A 16360-nucleotide genomic window follows, 5' to 3' on the forward strand; every position below is an offset into this window, starting at 1 on the left:
AAATCTTTCCTTCCATGCCTAAGAGAAGTGACTACTAGGAAATGTTTTCCTCATGGGCTTGGAACTCACCCTCACTCCTGTGATGAAAGCCACTTCTCTGAGTGTCCTGGGAGAAGGTGGAGAGAGGGAATCCCGTGAAACCAGAGGCACAAATGCATTCTTCCAGTCAAAGAACAAAAGAGAAGGACAGAGAAGTATGTGATGAAGGAGTGGGATTTTGCTATTGCACTGCCCTCCTGATTGTGCTCAACTACCCTCCAGGAGCCCACAACAAAGTGTGGGACAGGGCAGCTACGGGAACCCCATGACTCCCCAGGTCCCTTCACGACGCTGGAACTGTGGTGCTGTATGCAGTCAAGCAACTTTGCACCCTCCTTTCTTCCTCCATTCTAGCAAGGACCTCAAGTTGTAACCCCACACACAGGTGAGTCCTAAGAACAAATATCACAAAGTGGAAGAACAGAAGCCCAATGGTATTTTTTGGATATAAGCTGTCCCCCCAAAATTCCTATGTTAATATAGGAATATTCAGAGGTAAAATTATTGGATTGTAAATGTAAAATGATTGGAGAACCGTACCCTAATTACTCCATCCTAGTTTGAGTGGACTGACTGGGTGGTTACTATAGGTAGGTGGAATGTGGCTGGAGAAGGTGATCACTGACAGCATATTCTGGAAGGATACATCTTCCCTTCAGCCCCTCCCCTTTCCCTCTCTCTGTATTCCAGCTGCCATGAATGGAGAAGAGCTCCTCCATCAAGCCCTTCCACTATGATATTCTGCCTCATCTTGGGCCCACAGCAATGGACTTGGCTGACCATGAACTAAACCTCTGGAACTGTGAGCCAAAATAAAGTTTCCCTCCTCTAAATTGTTCTCATCAGGCATTTTGGTCACAAAGGTGACTAACAGCCAAGATATCTGACCTTATTGTTAAAATAAAGTTGTCTAGTCCTTACATTATATCCTAACTCTCCCAAACGCCATGCCACCAACACCCCTCCAGTCATATCCACTCTTTATTCTGAGCTAGCAATTTAACCAGTATGTCTGTAGCCATAGCCTCTAAAAATTCAGCCATCAACTCCAATATCTATGAACACAGATTCTAAAGGTGAGGGACAGGGGGATAAGAGAGACCATGTGTTTGTGAGATTTTTCCTGGTCCACTGTTTCAGTTGTATGCAGACCTCCACTATGGGTCTTGGATTTAAGGTCCCAGAGACATGTCTTAGGTAGGATGGTCAATGAAAGATGTCCATTGACATAAGCTTGTCCAAGCAGAGCAGCTCCTCCTTGCTCCACACATGTGCACATAAGTTATGCAAACTCAAGCCTTCTGTTTCTGTTTATTTGTCTTGCATTGTGTTGTTTTATTAACCAGAAACTTGAAAAGGAGGCTGTCTTTGTTGTGTTGCCATTTGGCAAGGGACTAGAGGTTACAGTAGCAAGCGGAGCCTAAACATTTTTTTTTTTTAATCTTGATGAAAGTTCTTTCCAGAGAGAAAAACTATATCCGATTCCCTGTCTCCCATTGAACCTCTGAAGGACTTCCCACACCTTACCTTCAAATAACAGAACCCTAGCCAACGAAAATGGAAAAACATAAATTTTTGCACGTAAAATGAAAAATCAGAGGGTGCAGACAGGCCTGTGTCAACAGGGTATTTTTAGCCATCAGTGAACTTTTAAAATCAAGTTTTAAGGCATGGTTCTCTGCACATGGCTTTGTGATGTGCTATTTAGGATCTTTGCCATCCATGGCTCTCTCACTACTTTCCACAGCAGATCACATGCCTATTTAAAAGACCAGAAAAACTGAGGCCAGGTGGGGAGCAAATGACTTGCATAAGTTCTCAGTGATCAAGAAACAGAGGTGAATGTCTAGAGATGACAACTCCCTGATCCCCACACCTCATGGGGCAAAGACACAACTTCCATTATCTTTCATCTCTCTTTCTCAATATTCACTCCTTTACTCTCACCCTAGAACCTAAGTTGTCTTAAAGTATTGTCTCTTTATCGTGCATTACTTTTCTCTTTCTCCAACCCGAAACCCAAAGTTCCCCAACCCTAAACTCAAAGAAAAAAAAAAAAAAGGACAGAAAGAGCTCCCCTTGCAAGGTTTGCAGAATCCTGTCCCTGGGTCCCAGAAGCAAGTTTTTGAAACAGAGGGTAACAGTGAGTGACGGGCTCTGGTGGGGGCTCAGTTATCTCCGGCCCTGCCCTTGTGCCAAGAGAGGAGATGAATGCTGCGGCTCAATTTTCCCTCTATTTCCCTCAACAGTCACGGGTGGCTAAGTCTCAACGATCAAGCTGTGGCAGTTAGAGGCAGGAAATGGAATCGGAGAAGACAGACTCGAACTTACCAACCATGGAGAGCCCAGGGTGTTTCTAACTCTTCCAGATCCAAAAGCCCCCAGCTCTGTTTGCACCTGTGCAAATCCTCTAGGGCTCAGGTGGCCCATCAAATTCCCTGAACTGCTTCTCAGCCTGGGACTGCCTCTCTGCCAGCTGCTGCTGCACTGACATCTTCAAGGAACTGCCCTGAGTTTCCTGCAAAACTGATCTGGTAGGGTCGAGTCACATGCAAACTCTGGTCTGAGAATCAGGATGTATATTCCCCTCCTTGCTCCTTCCATGTAAAAACTCAAAATTCTTCACTTTTATCCTCAGTTTTCATCCATCTGACATATTATGGATCTGAAAGTAAAAATATAGGGTCAAATGCACTTGGTAGTAGAGACAACTTGTGCCAGCAGCTGTATGCATATGTATGCTATACAGATGTCACTGATATACCAGAATGATAAAGATTTGGGGGTCAATAGAGGCAATTCTTCCAGTCATGCAAAAATTATGAAAGTGAAAAAGTGTATTTTAAGTAACTAAGCAAGATTGTTTAGAAGCTGGACTAGATGAATTCCCAAGGCCTTTTTAACTCCTCACAGTGTGTGTGTGTGTGTGTGTGTGTGTGTGTGTGTGTGTATGAACACATGTGTTCCCATAACTGAAAGCTTTCTTGCATTAATAAATAGTTCATGAGCACTCTTAGCTTATCATGCTGCCTAGTTCTGTTTAAAGTGAGTCAGCAATCAATCAAGTACACCTTTGGTTTTTCTGGTAAATGGCAATTTTAGAACACATCCTTTATATGTGTGTTGATTAAAATGCAAGTAATTCAGCAATTGTTTTATTAGACTTTTTCCAATGATGTTATTACATTTTTGAATGGGGATATTTTGGCAACTGGAACTGCTGGATATTTTAGAGTTTGATGTAACCACATTCATCAATTAAGTAAAATACATATATTTCAAACACTTATTATTAAAGTCCACTTATTAATAAAGTTAATATTATTAAAAATTAAACCTGACATTGTACTGTTTTAACACATAATGTAACTTTATCTTTACTAGAGCCCTTGGAGATAGCTGCTGTTATCTATTTCTAATTTAATGATGGGAAACTGATGCTTGAGAATGTTAAATAAGTGGTCATATAACCAGTATGTAGCAGAGCTAGTACACACACTGAGAATCGTTTAACTCAAGGCTAGAATCTTAACCACCATATGACATTGCCTTGCTGTACTGCTGGTAATGTTAGTTTAACAGCAATTACTAAAGTTTCATATTTTTTAGAACTTAATATATGTTCAAAATTGGGTAGGTAGTACCAAGGATTGAATCCAAAGGCACTTAATCACTGAATCACATCCCCAGCCCTTTTTATTTTTAATTTTGAGACAGGGTCTCGCTAGATTGCTAAGGCTGGCTTTGAACTTGGGATCTCCTACCTCAGCCTCCTGAGCTGAGGATTACAGGTGTATGCCACTATGCCTGGCAATATATGTTCAAATTTCTAAAGATTTATCTTTCTCAGGGAGTTTCCTAGTGGAAAAAATAAAGGAGAGAGATACTTTTTAGTAACAAAAATAATCAAAATATAGGCAAAAATAAGTCTATCTATACCATAATGCATGATTGCTCAGGTCTCACTTTGGAGACATGTCACAATTAGTCCCTTAATAATTCACAGGAGATTTATATTCCTATTTTTATCTCAGTACTGAATCATTGATGTAACACCAAATATTGATATTTGCAGTCCAGCTTTTGGCAATGTTGTATTATAACTTCTTTAAAAGACGCACTCCAATTTTTATATTTCTAAATATTGTTGAGATATCATTTCTACTCAATTTTATTCATAGGCTCAACACAACTCAATCACAAACCCAGAGGCTATTAAAGATCTCATCCGATGATTCTAAATTTTACAGAGTACAGATAAAGAATAGAATAGTGGTAGAATAGCTAAAAGAATTTTTTGCAAAAGAATAAAGTCAAAGGACTCGGGCTGGGGATGTGGCTCAAGCGGTAGCGCGCTTGCCTGGCATGCTCTTCAACAAATATTGCTAGAACACTTGGATATCTGCAAAATTAATTGAGTAATTAAATAATGAACCACTATACATGCGTGCGGCCTGGGTTCAATCCTCAGCACCACATACAAACAACGATGTTGTGTCCGCCAAAAAATAAAAAATAAATATTAAAATTCTCTCTCTCTCTCTCTCTTTGAGAAAAAAAAAAAACAAGGACTCACATTTCCCATTCACACTATGGTTTTTGAGACTTACTTTAGAATCACTATAATTAAGACATTGTGTATTGGCAAAAGAATGAACATTCAGATGAATAAATAAGAGAAGAATAAATAAATAAGGCACAGTGGACCCACACAAATAAGGTCTACTGATTTTTGACAAAAAGCATAAAAGCAATACAATGGAGAAAAGATGGTCTCTTCAAATGAAATTATGGCATTTGCCTGTGAATGGATGGAACTGGAGACTATCATGCTAAGTGAAATAAGCCAATCCCCAAAATGCAAAGGCCAAATATTTTCTCTGATAATCAGATGCTAACACACAATAAGTGAGGAGGGGGAGGTAAGAAGAGAAATTCAGTGGATTAGACAAAGGGGAATGAAGGGAAGAGAGGGTGGAGATAACAAAGACAGTAGAATGAATTGGACATAACTTTCCTATGATCACATATGACCAGTGAAACTCCACATCATGTACAACCACAAGAATGGTAGGTTATACCCCATTAATATATAATATGTCAAAATACACTCTACTGTCATGTATATCTAAAAAGAACAAATAAAAAAATTTACCATGAAAAAATAAAGATAGTCTCTTCAACAAATATTGCTAGAACACTTGGATATCTGCAAAATTAATTGAGTAATTAAATAATGAACCACTATACATACCTCAACACCTCATATAAAAATGAATTTAAAATAATTAACAGGCTTAACTATAATTTTTTTTGAATTTTTTCAGTTGTTGATGGACCTTTATTTTATTCATTTATTTATATGTGGTGCTGAGAATTGAACCCAGTGCCTCACACATGTGAGGCAAACACTCTACCACTGAGCCACAACCCCAGCCCATAAAACTTAAAACTATTAAACTTCTAGAAGAAAACATAGAAGAATGCCTGCATTTCCTTGAGGATGGCAAAGCATTTCAAAATATACAAAAGCAAAATTCACAAAATTAAGAAAAACACATAAATAATTGCTCTTTGTCAAAAATGTAAACTCTTACTCTGAGAAAGACACTGTTAAAAGAATCAAAAAACAGCCAGAAATGGTGTCTCATGCCTGTAATTCCAGTGGCCCAGAAGAATGAGACAAGAGGTTTGCAAGTTCAAGTTCAAGGCCAGTCTCATCAAATTAGTGAGGCCCTAAGCAACTTAGTGAGACCCTGTATCAAAATAAAAAGATAAAAAGGGCTAGAGATGTAGTCCACTGGCTCTTGGGTTAAATTACCAGCAGAAAAGAAAAAAAGAAATAATGAATATAGAAAATAAGACCCAGGTAGAAAATACTTGCAAGCATAAATCTAATAAAGGATTTGTTTCCACAAAATATTTTTTAAAACTCTCAAAATTCAAAAATGTGAAAATAAAATAAATACTGGATGAAAGATCTGAATAAGCACCAGAGAGGATACATGTATGGTAAGTACACATTTGTTCTGCATCATTAATCATTTAGGGAAATACAAACTAAAATCAAGTACTGGTGAATTTTAAGATCTAAAATTAACACTTAAACAAAAGTGCAAAATATTACAGCCACTTCTAAAATCAGTTTGGCAATTTCCCTTAAGATTAAATAGAAGGAGCCTAGATGACCTTCAACAGGTGAATGAATAAACAAAATGTGGCATATCTAAATAAGGGAATACTGCTCAGCAATAAAAAGGAATCTCACTAATTCACACAATAAGAGTGGATCTTTAGTGTATTTTGCTAAGTGAAAGAAGTTAGACCTTAAAGCCTACATATTGTATGAGTCCATTTATATGACATTGTAAAATAGGCAAAACTAGGAGGACAGAAAACAAATCAGTATTTGCCTGGGTCTAGGGATAGAATAAGGGAGAGTGCAAGAAAACTTGGGGGTTGATAGAACTACTGTATGATACTATGGTGATGCTCTGCATTTGCCAAAACCTGTACAACTGTACACCACAAAGAACAAATGTTACTGTATATAAATTTTAAAAATCAATTTTGATTTCAAGAAAACCTGATATGGAATGAATGCTATGAAAACTGAGACAAACTGTATTACAAACAAATGAGGAAGATATGAGGAAAAAAGGAGATGGTATAAATAACATTGGAAAACAGTGCATTGATCCGATACTGTAAGTCTAAAGACCAGAAGAACCATGCATAGACAATGCACTACAGTGGGGTAAATTTGTCTCTCCCAAGGGTATGTATTAGCAATTTTGAAATTACTTTAAAGGTATGCTAAGCTTGAACAAATAAGTAAATATATTATAGATAATGCCATATTTCTTACTGTTGAGGAAATAAATTGTAAATAAGAAAAACAGGAAATTTTAGAATAAACCCTGTAGCACTAGATTGGCATTGGAGGTATCGGCATTAACTCATTTTGAATCTATACATACAGATTGACATCCCCATTCACATGTTGAGGCTCTAATCCTCATGAGACTGTGTTTGGAGTTAGACTCTGTAATTACAGTTAAATTAGGTCTTTGGAGTGGGTCCATAATCTAATAGGACTAGTGTCCTCACAAGAAGAGGAAGAAACACTAGGAATGTAAGGCACAGAGGAAAGGCCATGTGAGGACACAGCAAGGAGACAGCCACCCACAAACCATAGAGAGAGAGACCCAAGGAGAAAACAATCCAGCCAACACCTTGATTTTGGACTTCCAGCCTCCAGAACTGTGAGAAAGAAATCTCTGTGGCTTAAGCCACCTAGTCTGTGGTATTTTGTTATGGCATGCCTCACCAACTAAGACACAAACAGAAAGGTACAGAAAAAATAATGGACATAGGTATGCTTATGTTAGTATACATACACAGTTCCTTGCTGTCTGCTGAGAGAGCTGGGAAGTACCACCCCTTGACAGTGAGCACAGCTAGGTCTCAAATTTGGCTTCTAAATACCATTCTTTGATAAAAGGAACCAAGGGTTCTTGGAGAAGCAGTTGATCCCAGGGCTGGGGCAGGGAAAACACAAGATGATCCTGAAATATCCCGTGAGGCAGAAAGTAAGGAGGTGCTGAAGGAAAAAAAAAATTCAAAAAGAATATAAAGTTCAAAAACATTATTTAAAAATGTCAAAAAGGATGCGGAAATCAACCTGAAAGAGCTCCTGAAGGCCACAGTCAGAATAACATGAGCCACAAAATAAACAATGATAGTACTACTGGATTACAGTCGAAAGAATAAAATGAACATCCCTGAGTCCATACCGAGATAAGTCGATGAATAAATGAATGAACTGACCAATCAATCAACAAATGAGAAAAGGCAAGTATTCCTTACAAAAGAATTCCAACTGATAAATGTAGAAGGAATGTGTGAAAGTACACTCAGCACACCACAGTGATTATGTTCAACCTGAAATCCATCAATGAATGCTGAAATCAGTGTGCTAAAGAAAGAGCAAAGAGAAATGGGATATTTGTATAGCCTCAAAGAGTCTCCCCATAAAACATTTGGTAATTACAAATGCTAACTTTACAGTGGAGAACACTGGCAGGAGCACTTTGACCAAGCAACCAAGATTAACATAACTAGTGTTGTGGTTTGAATATGGGTATCATCCCCCCAAAATCAAAGACTTGTCCTATTGGGAGGTGCTGTGGACCTTTAGGGGTTGGGTCTTACGGGATGTCATTAAATTATTGTGCTTTTACAAGGGATTGTGGGATCCCAGTCTCTCAGTTCTGTCTCTGTCTACTTCCTGGCTCATGATACCAGCAATTTCTTTCTACATATGGCCATGGGTACTTTCTTGCCATGGCCATGGGTACTTTCATCCGAGGTCCAAAGTGATGAGACTGCCTGATCTTAAACTGGAAACTTCAGAACAATAACTTTAAAAGCATTTCTCTTTATAGTTACATTGCCTCAAGTCTTTTGTTATACTAATAAGAAGCTGACTAACACAACCAGTAATAAGACACATCAACGTCACATCTCCTGGCATGATATACTGCAAAAGACACATCACCTCTGTGGCACTTTTCCCCAAATACATAACCTCACCTTAATCACAAGTAAGCTTTGGAAAAACTCAAATACCCTCTGAGATATTCCATAAACTATCCTCTTACCGTGCTCACCAGTGCTCTCCCAAAATGCCAAAGTCATGAAAGAGAAAAGACTGTGGAACTTTACAGATGAGGAGACTATGGATATCAAACCATTAAATGCAATGTGGGTTTCTGGATTGGACCTTGGAACACAGTAAGAACATTTTAGTGGGGGGGGGAGGATAAAGTCTGAATAGTCACTAGTTTAGTTAATAGCATTATAGTAATGCTAAGTTTTGATAATAGTACCATGGCTATGTATAAACCTAAGTGGAAGCTGGGTGGAGGTGTGAACTCTCTCTTATCTTTGCAGCTCTTCCTCTCAGCATGAAGTGAAGGGAAATAGAAGGCAACACTGGATGTTTCATACATGGAGAAAAGGGAGTAGTGAAAATCAGTAAATGGGTATCATCAGTGCACCAGTGCACGACCCTCACCACCTCCCAAAGGAGATAGAAAGTTCATCTGTGTCATGGGACTTGTTACTATAAACTCAACCAGGGAACGTGAGATTAGAAATTAGACAACCTGAGTAGCCCATCCCTGCTCTGTGGCTCACCCTGCAAGATTTGATAAATTACCTAATGTTGCTCAGACTCAGGTTTTCACATGAGACTCAGTTTTCACCAAGTCAAAGATAGTATCAACAATCATCATATCTTTTAATGAAATAACATTTAAATTTTTCTATGAAAACAAAAAGCGATTTGGGTTGGGTATTCTATTCATCTGGAAATTGAGCATGAATTTCTCTTGGGTCCTTTCCAGTCACATATGACTCTAAGCACTACATAAAATATATGACATGAATGCTATAATAGTAAAACAATATCAGGTTTTCTATGTACACTCATATCTTTCTTTGACAGAAGTAATATGCTTGCTCCTTTATTAGCATGGGTGGCCTTTTCAATAGCACATATATTGAATCTCAGATAAAATTTATTCTAAAGATAAATGTGAGAGGTGGGGAAGGGCAATTCCCTTTACAAAAGTATTACTTATTTATGAAATTTTAAAAATGCTTAACCATGGAACTTATATAACTTTTTTTATAACTTATGTAACTTTTAATGTCACCAATTTAATGGTCATTTTTCACAAGCATGGCAGTGGCATCAATTAATGTCAGCTGCCTCTCCACAAAACACACAAACACACATGCTAAAAGTGCAAATGTGTGTTTGTGTATTCAAGCAAGTAACTATGCTTTTTTTCTTTTATTTTATGTTTTAGAAAGCTGTATTAGAATAACCACCTCCCTAGCTCTAGCTCACACCCTTGTTGATCTTGGTGGGTTCCACTTTTCCTACCACAGCAGTTGCAAAGGAGCTGAAATGAGAGGGCCCGAGTTTCAGCCATGTGTTCCCTCCATTCCTGTCCCCAAGGGCTGGCAGGAAATGCCAGCCTCCTCACAGGAAAGTCTGTTGTGGTGAGATTTCCCGATTTACTTTATAAATGCAAGAAAGCCAGATACAGGAGGAGATAAGTGTTTAAGATTGCAAGTGCTTATCATCTCGCTGGGTTCTGGGCCCCACAGCCAGGACCAGTTTCTCTTCTAAAGATCCAGGCCAAAATTTATTTTGGTTCTAAATTGAAAGGCCTGCCCAACTGAAAAATATGATCACCATCCACCCTTGCTGGTCCCTACAAGGAATCCACTCCAAACACCTTGCTGGGTTTTCACCACGAGAGGTTTTCCTTCCTTAGAAAGTTAAGAGAGCCTCATTCACCACTTGGCTGAACACTGGAATCATCTGGGGCTTAGAGGGGGGCATGAATAAAAGATTAGGGTACCTGGCTCCCCAGACTGCAAGCTGAAGTCTTGGTACACACTTAACTCTGCTGACCTGTGAGGTTTTCAGTAGGAACACACCCACCCCCAGCTCTGATGTTTCACTTTTGTTGCCATTAAGATAAAACATTTGGTAGAATACAAAAGGATAGGGATCTCAAAACCACAAGAGCCAGCAGAGGTGGCCAGTTGAGTTAATAAAGCTCTAATTTAAATCAAGCATGTTTTGGTCCTCACACTCACTCTCTGGTCAGAGCTTGGGAAGGAGAGTATAGTAAGGGCTGCAGGGACATTAAGTACTCAAAGAAGAGCACTGCTTTTCCATGGTTCATTCCTTTCCAGTCATTTTATTCCAGTCAATTTTTTGCAAAGTAGAATCCCTAAAAATCGTCACCCAAAGAAGTCGCCTCCAGGCTGTACAGAGGGTGAAATCTAATCGCCCCTCTTTATAGCTCCACATTTCCAATCTCTTGGAAGCAATGAGAATTGCAGACTCAAATAGTTCACCTATGTGTCACCCATAGGTCTGTTTTTTTTTTTTTTTTTTTTAAAGAAAAAAAAAAAGCTTTGGCTATCTATGTCCTCCTTTCCCTCAGCCAAAAATCTAGGAGACATCTTAGTTTTCAAAGTCTGATTTAAAAACATACACCAAGAAAATGAAAACACTCTCCACATTTGATCTCTTATCTAGGAAAACCAGGTTCCCTCAGAGGGACTCTCAAGGCTGTGAATCCCCAGTGTTTATTGTGTTAAGTGGGGCACATTGTTTCGTGCTCAGCTGTAAGGTACAGTGAAGTAATAGTGGCCATGATGTCTCTGGGACTCCACTGTCCCCTGTCCATCAAAGTTGAGGGTTACCATAATATTAATAATAACACATCAGACCAGTATTTGGTCAGACAAATATTTATGTAGCATCTTTTTCCTCTAGAAGTAGGAAGCATTTGGCCCAATGAATCTTAATCTGCAAAAAAATATCCTCCGACATTACTAATAGGGATATTATGTATACCTTCTCCTCATCCATGTATCACCCTGCACCTCATCCCACTCCAGTCAACCCCATTTAAAAATATACCCCCCAAAACCTTCATGATGAAATTGACCCAGTACTGACTTCTGTCCATGGTTTTGTTTTGTTTTTCTATTTTCTTTTATTTTTAAAATTGGGATCAGGAAGCAAGGACAGTCTCCTCGTGTGTGTGTGTGTGTGTGTGTATGTGTGTGTGTATGTGTGTGTGTGTCTGTTGGTGAAGGATGGGAATCAAAGGTCCAGCCAGGTCACACACCGCCTGTAATCCAAAGAGACTCCTATCCACCCATTCTTCTTTCCATGGACCCTGCTCTGGTCACTGCCTCTATTTCCTGGACTTATCTCTCTCACCAGATTTCCCACCCCTTCTCTGTCCCTGAATATCCAGGAGCTCAATCTAGGGTTGCAGTCTGTCACAGGCAACAAGAGAACACAGATAAAGAGACATAAGTTTCCTTGTTGGCCACCCTTTAAAATCTGAAATTGTGCATTCGAACAGCTTCTTCTCCATCATGAAAAAGAGAAAAAGAATGGAAAATCCACAAAGAAGGCTGAAACTTAATGTGTCTGTAAACTTTATCCAAAGTGTAAAGAACCCTAAAGATAGGAACATGGACAGAAAAAAAAAGACACTAATAAATTTATATTGACCATCACAGCAGGTTCTAAAAGAATTGAGTAAAATTGCTCAACATTGTCAGTTCCCTTTTACTTGCTTGGCCAACCCAAATCTATGGTAAAATATTATTTTCCAGTTATAGTAGTTTGCTGAATCTACCATATAAAATACTATAGATTGGTAGGCTTAATCAGAAATTTGGTTTCTCACAATGCTGGACAGTAGAAATTCAAGATCAAGGTGTCACCAAGTCTGGTGTCTTCTGAGGTTGTTCTCCTTGGGTAGCAGATGAGGATCTTTTCTTTGTGCTACCACCTGCTTGTGTCCTCATCTCTTCTTATAAGAACACCAGTCATATTGGATTAGGGTCCACAATTTGACTTCATGTTACTTCTTTAAAGGCCTGTCTCCAAATACTATCACCTCCTGAAGTACTGGAGGTTAGAGTTTCAGCATAAAAATTTTGAAGAGACATCATTCACCCAAAACACCACTGCAGCAGAACAGTGCCAGAATGGAACCCAAATTTCTAACCCTAGATCACTGATTTGCCTTTCATTGACATTCTTTCTCAGGCCAAATAATCCTACAGAATTGTAGCATATTAAAAGTGGAAGGTCTCTCATAATGATCTAACTGTAGCCACCTTGTCTGCCAGATAAGGAAGCTTGAGTCCTAATCTATCTTACTCAGAATCATAGAGTCCCAGGATGACCCAGGAGAACACCACCCAGCTATATTCTCCTGCTCCCCTAACTTCAAATCTCCTGCTTTTCTGATCTCCACAACAGGGTTACCTGCTACCCAGGCTCCCAATTGCAAATCTGTAGCCCAGGGAAGTAGGTTAGAAGAGGCTGGTGAGGGAGCATAACTGCCAACTGAGAACTGGACCTCCCACTCTCCTTTTGGAAAGGGTTGGAGGGATAAGCTGTCTTTAATGAGTTCTCTCTGCTCACCCCTCCTCTCGTTTGCTCCTGCCTTATGGCAGCTGTTACCAATTTTAGCAATTTTCTTCTGGTGAATTGAAGGCTCCAGGTGACAAAGGGAGTTGGCCATAACCTCCTGCAGAATGAGATAGGCTATGTCCTATTCCATCCAGCCCTTAAGCTTAAATTGGGTAGTTGGGGCTCCCAGTGGGCATTTTGCAACCACTACCCATATGCATACACACACACACACACATACACATGCACGCGTGTGCACAACACATTTACACAAAGCAGGCTTCAGGTATATGTCCATTTCTGAAATGCAATCTAAAAGGGACTTTATGTTAGTTCTCAGTTCACTGTCTGCTCATCTGTTTTTCCAGGGCCACCAAGATTTTTAGCATTTGCTTAGCTACAGGAATGAGTACCCCAATCTGACTCTTGAAATCACAGGAAAAGTAGGAAATAGGAAACATACACAGAGAAAGGATTGGTACCGAACCTAGGACAACTGGCCACCTCTGTCAGCTGATCACACTCAGGATACTTGGGAACAGGGTTGATCTCAGGCTCCCTGGTTAAACCACCTGTGCACCATTGAAACAAACACATAAGTACTGACTGCAGAAGAAAATGAATCAGTATCACCCAGATGAAATGCTCCAGTTGGTGTTTCCTTAACCTCAATGTGATGGTTTATTTTGTTTTATATTCCTCTCTTTAGTTATTGATCAGAAAGTAGAAGAGTAAGTAGTTAAACAATTGTTTCACTTCTCTATTTGCCAATACCAGTGTAGATTTTGGGTATCCATCAGGTCATAAACAAAATGAACTGTGCACCTGCCCTTAGGGATCTTACAAACTAACCAGGAGAGACAGAAATTAAAGAGATGCACCTACAAATAAGGAGATCATAACTGTGAAAACAGAAGAAGAAAGGGAGAGTCTAGAAGGAGGTCCTTTAGAAATCCTCTTTTAGGAAGGAAGGAGGAGAAGAAAGGAAGAAACCAAGGATGAAGTATTAGGCATTTTGTTTTGTTCTCACTTTCTCTATTATAGCTGAAGGCCTCTTTTTCAAATCTCCAACTTATCCATCAACCTATAGAAAACCTATTTCTAGAATGCATGGCATCAGTATAGATAGCACAGGAGTACATATTATTTTATTTGCTGTTGTTTGGAAGAGTATGTTTGTACCTTTGGGAGGGAAGACATCTCCCCAGGAATCCCAAGAACAAAATTCTGGGAGCAGTGGCTCCTGTCCTTCTGTTCCCTCCTCTCCCTAAGCTCTGTCATGTTTTCCTAAGCAATGTTCAGGAATGTGCAGGGCGGGGGCGCCTGGTCGTCAGTGCTGAGCCCAGGCAGCCCCAGTCACGGTCCCAGGCTGGCCTTTCACCTCATAGCTCTCCTGGCTGCTCTTATTAAGCAGCAAAATGTTTCAATATGTGGAGGTTTGGGGGAGGGACAGGAGAGAAAAATCGGGATATTGTTGAGAAGGAAATAATGAATAACCCTGCCGCCAGTCCTTGTACCCCCCACGTGGGCAGATCTGGGTGATAAGTGTGCTTTCTCCTGAAATGGAATCCTAGCAATTGCCTTTTGGTCAGAATTTTCCAGAGCCAGTTAGGGAAAGTGGGTGACCGGTGTAGGTAGAAAACCAATTTTTCTTGAAGGCTCCAGAACAAAAGCAGTCAGGGACGTGGTTACCCAATGAGGAAAGGGGAGGAGAAAGTATGGGGGTGCATAAAGTTGTTGGGTTTATTTTTAAAAGCTGAAACACTCAGCTCTGCTCTGTCACCTCTGCCTCTTCCCCTTCAGTTAAATGGAGTTAACCTAACTTCTAAGACCTACCACTTCAGTCCCTGAAGGGTGTTTCAGGCAGAAATCTGGTGAGCAATTCCTTGTCACAAGAGACCCAGAGGGGAGAGTGCAAGGGTGTGAAAACTTCCCACTGGAAAACACAAAAGTAACTCAAGGGCAATTGTGGATCTGTTGTGTGGATGATCCAGGGGTTGGGCAGCCAAGAGGAGGCGTGTGAGCCGTGAACACCAAAGCGTAAGTCCCGTTCAAAACTGGGTCTAAAGGGAAAGTGAAGAAATGAGCAACATTTTAAATCTCAAGAAAAGACAAATGTGAGGACGTCAAAACAACTCCTTAAGAAAAGTGCTTTAAGATACTTTTTTTTAAAAAAAAATCAAAACTCCATTATAGAGGTGTCTCTATGACATTTGCAATCCACTTTGTTTGTATAGATAATGCCTTGAAAACTATAGATCAGAAGAAGGTTATTCTTGGGAGAGGTCAAATAAGTGAAAAGAACAACCTTTAGGTAGGTGCATGAAAAGTGAATATGGACCTCACTAATATCGTTAAAGTCTGAGGAATGATCATTTGCATGGCAATAATTTGAAATTTTCAGAGAATAAATAATCAATTTGAAGAAAGCCTGGGTCTCATGTGCCTGGCTTCACATAGCTGTATTTCTTTATATGTGGGATATGTGTATGGTTTCTAGCATTCCTTGAAGTTTCCTAGTCACTTAGGGATGTTTCTGGAAAAGCAGCTGGGGGCAGATGGATGGCTGCCCTATTAGAACAATTCATCAGACAGTAGTTGAAATATTGATAAGAAAACGGAAATCAAATTACAAGAGGGGAAAAGAGAGAGGAAGAGGGAGTGGGACCTAGAGAGCCAGTGGGAGGCAACGAAGAGGAAAGCCTTGGTGTATACACTTACTCCAGCGGTTCCGGCAGCCCAGCACGAAGTGCCAGAGCTGAGGTCGCCTATCTGCTTGTGCTGGAAAGAAAGGCGAATTTTGACTGCCAGCGGTCAGCAAGGTTTAATTCTGTACTGCTAAGGTGTGGGGAACTCTGAGCAGAGACAATAAGCACAGACAACTGGAACACCCTGGAGTTGCAGGAGTTCGGCTCCTGCTGGCTTAGCAGGAAAGGGTGTCTAAGGTGAGTGTTTCCTTTGTGTCTGATCCTCCCTGGGGAATGGGTGATGCAGGGTCTGGGCACCTCTCTGCCATGGCTGCTTGCGCTGGTTGCAGTTGGGAAATAAGGAGTTTTCTGGAGTTGCTTTTTTCTTTCTCTTTTCTCATTTTGTCATCTTTTTACCCCCTTTCATATCCCACTGGGTCTTGCAAAGAAAATGGGGAGACTCTGAGAAAGGGCCAAGGAGTGTAGAAGCAGTGAAGGGAATCTATGAGCTGGAGAAACGGACTTTGTTCCTGAACTCGTGCGTGTCTGTTGTGGCTTCAGGAGCCAAAAAAAAAAAAAAAAAAAAAAAAAAAAAAAAAAA

The 16360-nt window shown here is 40.0% G+C and overlaps 1 protein-coding gene and 1 long non-coding RNA gene across 3 annotated transcripts in view; one reads left to right on the forward strand and one right to left on the reverse strand.

The window, feature by feature from the left end:
- The window catches only part of LOC125614032, a 65789-nt gene that overhangs the window by 44592 nt on the left and 4837 nt on the right, over window positions 1-16360 (reverse strand). Inside the window, exons 2-3 of the long non-coding RNA XR_007344668.1 lie at window positions 2371-2704; window positions 70-159 (exon numbers count right to left, since the gene is read on the reverse strand). This is a non-coding gene — a long non-coding RNA (uncharacterized LOC125614032). The remainder of the gene's footprint in view (window positions 1-69; window positions 160-2370; window positions 2705-16360) is intronic.
- Window positions 15804-16360, forward strand: part of Fli1 (Fli-1 proto-oncogene, ETS transcription factor) — a 128734-nt gene continuing 128177 nt past the window's right edge. For both annotated transcript variants that reach the window (XM_048796117.1, XM_048796118.1), the window contains exon 1: window positions 15804-16017. The gene's annotated coding sequence lies outside the window, so the exon portion shown is untranslated. The remainder of the gene's footprint in view (window positions 16018-16360) is intronic.

Source organism: Marmota marmota, unplaced genomic scaffold (assembly GCF_001458135.2).
Source record: "Marmota marmota marmota unplaced genomic scaffold, marMar, whole genome shotgun sequence".
Lineage (NCBI taxonomy): Eukaryota > Metazoa > Chordata > Mammalia > Rodentia > Sciuridae > Marmota > Marmota marmota.